At 54.8% G+C, this 5,534-nt stretch overlaps 1 non-coding gene across 1 annotated transcript; it reads right to left on the reverse strand.

The window, feature by feature from the left end:
* Positions 1–1,250: 1,250 nt before the first annotated feature.
* LOC116754880 lies at positions 1,251–1,354 on the reverse strand. Its single transcript, XR_004350209.1, has one exon. It is a non-coding gene; the product is annotated as a U6 spliceosomal RNA (small nuclear RNA).
* Positions 1,355–5,534: the final 4,180 nt, after the last annotated feature.

Below are 5,534 nucleotides of genomic sequence, written 5' to 3' on the forward strand. Positions count from 1 at the left end.
ACTGGCAAGTGTAGAAGGGCCAGTGCCCTGCCACGGTGAACGCCCAGCAAGATGCCCGAGGAGGGGTGTGCAACCTTGACTGTGCGGTGGGGACATCTCCAGACTGAGCACCCCTGAGGGGCCGGCACCGGGTCAGGACCAAGGCAGCAGCAGCCAGAAGTCCCTGTGCTTCCTCAGAGGCGGTCCCCGTGGAGCAGTTGCCCGTCTTATGCTTTGGAAACGTGGCATCGCCCCGTTCTTTGCTCTACGCCGCGTCTGGGAGCAGCGTCCTTACGGTCGTATGTAGCATATCTTGCCCTCGCTCACGGCACATCCCGTTCCCGTAGGTGCAGAGACCACGCCCGGGTCTTGCACACCTGTCTGTGCCAGGCCTGATGCCGGGGCCGGGGCTGTGGGGCAGTTGTCTTCTGTGTCCCTTCTGCTGCTGCTTGCACCAGTCGGGGTGACTGGAGAGCGGCTGACCATCCCGGTTTCCCTGGGACCGTGTGCACTTTGGCGCTGGAGGTCCTGCGTCCTGGCACACGTCTCAGTCCCCAGCAGTCCTGGGGTCACCCTTGCAGCCTGTTGCCCATGTGGCCTTCCAGAGCAGCGGGCATCGCCTTCCTTGATGTTGAGAGGGCAGGAGGGTGAGACCGGGCCCAGTGGGAGAGGCTGGGGCATCAGGAGGACGTGCGGTCCAGGGTGAGATGGTGGTGGAGGTCAGATCCCCGGCCCCCCAAGCACAGGTCTGCTTCCCACTGGCTGTTGGCACTTCTGGGTCCCCAGGGTTCTGCCCCCTTATTTCTCCTTATGCCCTCCCCCACCTAGCACCCCCGGGGAACCCAGGCATGGCTGAGCCCCCTCGGCTGGGCTTGGGGTTGGCGCCCTCTGTGGAGCCTAGCCCCGGCTCCTCTTTGCTTAGCTCCAGGGTCAGCAAACTACCGTTGACTGGCCACAACCAGCCCACTATCTATTTTTGTAAACCTGGCAACCTAAGAACGGTTTTTATGTTTTTCGAAGACTGAAAGAAAAAAAAAAAGTGTTTTGTGACATATGAAAATCTTATGTGAAATTCAAATTCCTGTGAGTATAAATAAAGTTTTATTGGAACCCGGCCACACTCACTCACTCACCTGTAGTCTCTGGCTGCCGTCCTGATCCAAGGGCAGCGGAGGCTGGATGGCAAAAGCCTGGTCCTTTGAGGACAGTTTGCCAACTCCAGTTTGGAACCTTGTGGGAACGGTTTTGCTACCTATAGCTTTTTTTTTAAAAAAAACATGGAATACTTCACCGATTTGCAGGTCATCCCTGCACAGGGGGCCATGCTAAGCTTCTCTGTACTGTTCCAATCTCTGTATATGAGCTGCCGAAGCTAGAGTTATATATATTTTTTCTAACCTATGAAATGGAGCGACCGCAAACATCTGCACCGTGCATTCTCTTTTTTTTTTTTTTTTGCACCGTGCATTCTTTTAAAATTGTGGTAAAATATACTTAACATCACGTTTAGGATTTAATAATCTGCAAGTGTATAATTCAGTGGCATTACATACCTTCAGTGTGTACCCAACGCCACTATTTTCACCCAAAACCTTTTCACCACCGCGGTGAAGGTGAATTTTATCTGTCAGCTTGCCCGGGCTGCAGGTGCCCAGGTGTTTGGTCCAACAGGATTCTGGGTGTGTGTGTGTGAGGGTGCTTTTGGATGAGGTTAGCTTGTGAATCAGCGGACTGAATAAAGCACACTGCCCAGCCCCCATGCAGGTGGGCATCGCTCAACCCCTTGAACGCCTGAATAGAACAGAAAGGCTGACCCGCCCCAAGTCCGAGGGAGTTCTCCTGCCGGATGGCCCTCCAACTGGACCATCGGGTCTTCCTGGTTCTACAGCAGCTTCTGGACTTTGGGCTCCAACTGAGACATCAGCTCTGCAGACTTTGGATTTCCCAGCCTCCTGCATAATCCTGTGAGCAATTGCTTCTAATAAATCTCTTTGTTTCTCTATCTGTACACGTATGTCTGTATCTATATCCTTATCTGTACCTGTAGCCGTTTCTTTATATATTTATCTCCTTTCTCTCTGTGTCCTATTGCTCTGTTTCTCTGGAGAGCCCTGACTAACCCAACCCCCAACATAAGCTCTACCCGCGGTGCACGGCCCCCTGCCCCTCCCCCAGCCCCTGGTTACCTCCATCCTTCTGCGAATTTCCTCTTGGCTCCTTGGAGGCGGGGACAATCGGTCACTTCTATGACCTAGCTTTAACTCCAGGGGATGCCATTTCACAGGCTTGTTAATTTCAAGAGAACATCTGTTCTCACAAAAGCGGGGCAACTGTGTTCTCGGGGCCCCCAGGGGTGATGAGTCTCTGGCGCCTGGTTCCAGACAAGAAGTCTTGAGCCGGTGCTGCCCTTGTCTGGACTCGATCACGGATCACGGCTTCCCGGTAGGAACGTCTGAGCTGCACACGGGGAAGGACTCACACATCCCCTTGTCGCAAGCAGGCGGGGTCCTGTCTGAGCCCCCCCTGACTTTCTCCGCCTGTTCTAGTTTTCCTGTTCCCTCCTTGCCAGTTTCTCAAGACTGCCGAGCCGGAGCCCCGCGAGGCTGGAGCATCCTGGGCAGGAGGTGGCGCCAGGCCAGAGACTGGCTCGCAAGTCAGATCTCCTTCCCGCCCTTCAGCTCCCTCATCTGCGATTTGAGGATCAGAGACAGCCCCGGACACATGCAGGAGTTGCCCTCGGAACACACCCAGGACCCCGCGTTCGCAGAAGGTCTGCCCATTGACTCCAGTCCTCAGTAGACCCGAGAGAACCTCCTTTCCAAGGGGCTCGTACCGACCTTCCCTCTCTCCACATCCTCAGCGTTATTCCCAAGTGTGAGACTGAATGTCACCAGTCCGGTGGGCGTGGGATGGCCTTTCCGTGTCATCCATTTGTATTTCCCTCATGGCTGACATGGATCGTTTCTCCATCAGATCTGGGACCGTTCCTTTTTCCTCTTTTGTGAAACACTGTTTGTATCTTTTCCTATTTAAAAATTCTTTTCCTATTGATTTGTAGGGACTCTTTATATATTTGTACATAAACTCTTCATCCATCACGCATGTTGCAAATACTTTCTCCCAGATTGTGGGTTGAAGTTCAATGTTCTTTACACTGTTTTTGATGATGATTTATACTTTTTACGGCTCCTTCTGGCTGCTGTTTGGACAGTGGACCACCCTGAGGACTGCTGTGGTCTGGGCCAAGAGGACCATGGCTTGGTGTGGCAGAGTGGGGGTGGGGAGAGGGGAGAGCGGGAAGGCAAGGAGACCTGCTGGCAGGTGTGAAGATGAGGACAAAAAGGCATCAAGACTGAGACCGGTTCAGGGAACTGTATGTGCTGGAACCTTTAAATATTGTGGATCACAAGCTCCACTGAGGAAGGAGCTGCCCTGGCACAGGGACTCGGGCGTTCCCTTCTCCCCAGAGCCTGGGGTCACCCTCCCTGCTGTTGATGGAGAAAGGAGGAGCCACAGGCTGGACCGGGCTCCTGGCTCGTCCTCCGGGTCAGGGCATCCTCCCCTTCCCTCTGGGCACCTGTTTGTCCTCTGATGTTCAGCCCCCCATCCTCCGGGACCTCTCCAGTGGAATTTAAAGCCCCAGGTCTCCTCCTCGACCCAGTTCCCCTCCCCAGCTGCCCTCCGACTGGATCTTCCCTTTCCCAGCCAGTCCCCTGGGTGGTGTGGGTACCACTTCCCTTACTTTCTCACTTCTCTTGCCTGTGCCCTCCTTACCCCGCAGTCTGCCCTTGGTTCCTGCTGAGGTCATGGCCTCCTTGTAGCCAAATCCCACGGACGCCGCTCAGGCCTTGTCTCAGGAGACATAGAACGGCGCTCCCAGGGCTGGGCTGTCTTCCTCCTTGAAGCTCCCACTTCTTCTCATTTATCCTCATCAAATGAATGAACCTCCTCCTTCCCTGCCCAGCTCTCCCTCAGGTTCCCCCCGGGGTTTGCCAGAGCCCTGTCTTCCTCCCTTGATGCCCTGGCTTTGGACAACCTCAGATGGGTCCATGGCTTCAGGGATGGTTGTGGGTGAATTGCATCTCCCAAAGGGATGTGTCCATGTCCCAACCCTGGTGCCTTTGAATGTGACCTTATTTGGACATAGAGTCTTCGCAGGTGTCATAAAGATGTGTGTTAAGATGAGGCCCCACTGGAACCTGGTGTGCCTTAAATCCATCATGACTAGTGTCCTTGTAAGAAGAGGGGACCCAGGGAGGAAGACGCTGTGTGAAGACACAGACAGAACCCCGTGTCATGACAGAAGCAGAGACACAGGTGATGCTTCTACAAAACAAGGAATGCCAAAGATCGCCAGCAAACCCCCAGAAGCTGGGAGAGGGGCCTGGACTAGATTCTCCCTCACGGCCTCGGAAGGAGCCAGCCTTGCTGACGCCTTGATTTTGCTCCTGGCCTCCAGAACTGGAGAGAAGAAATGTCTGTTGTTTGAAGGCCCCCAGTCTGTGGTCCTTTGTTGCGGCCACCCCAGGACACAAGTACAGTGACCACTGACACGTGGACAACTCCATATGGGGCTGGGGGCTCAGAACGGCCTCTGAGGGTGGGGATCTTGTAGCTGACCACAGCCCAAGCGTCTCTGCTTGGGCCTCGAGGGGTCCCCAGCACCAGGCTCTGGGCCAGGCCCCCAGTCAGAGAAAGGGGATGATTCCAGTGAAACCAGCCTGGTGGCAAGGGCCAAAGCCTCTGAGTTATAGTATTACCTTATTGGCAGAAAATGGAGACATTCATGCATTCAGTTAGTTTTTATCCAGCGCCTACTCTGCTCCAGGCACGAGGACGTGTGAGGCTGGAGATCAAGGAGGTGTGGCTCCACGCCTAAGGCATCACGTTTCGTGGGGGAGGTAGGCGTGTCACCACAGAGTGTGACAAGTGCAGGGGCAGAGGGAAGCCCCCAGCCCAGCTCGGAGGTGAGGAAATTGTTCCTGGGGGAGAGGATTCCCAGCTGGATTTTGAAAAGGGGAAGAGATTGGCTGAGCAAAGGCAGGGAGCGCTCTGGGCAAAGGGAACGGCTTGTGCAAAGGCCCTGTGGTGTGAGACAGCATCGCCTTTGGGAAATGACCTTCATCCTTAGAATGAAGGCAGGGGTGTGCCTGTGTGTGTGTGTAGTTAGTGATCCCCAGTGGATTGGGAATCTGGGTTCTTTCATGAAGGACTTTATGTGCTAAGCTTAGGAATTTTAAGAATTCTGAAAAAAAATTTTAACAAAACTGTGGTGTTCAGTTACCTGCTATGTGGCTCAGGGCAAACCTTTCGCCCTTGGGTTTCCATCTGTAAATGGGACCTGGGCTGGACCCTTGCAGCTCAGATGTCCTCAGCCTCCAGACCCCAGCCTCCAGGGGAAGGAAGGGGACCCCTGGCAGCTGCCACCACATTCTTTGGCCCAGCCCAGGGCACCCACCTGTGACTCCCGGCGCCCAGCCCTGTGGAGAAGCACGCTGTCTGTCCTGTGCGCTGCCATCAGCTCTGTGTAACGCGAGCCGGGCCACACGGCCATT

Source organism: Phocoena sinus, chromosome 5 (assembly GCF_008692025.1).
Source record: "Phocoena sinus isolate mPhoSin1 chromosome 5, mPhoSin1.pri, whole genome shotgun sequence".
Classification (NCBI taxonomy): Eukaryota; Metazoa; Chordata; class Mammalia; order Artiodactyla; family Phocoenidae; genus Phocoena; species Phocoena sinus.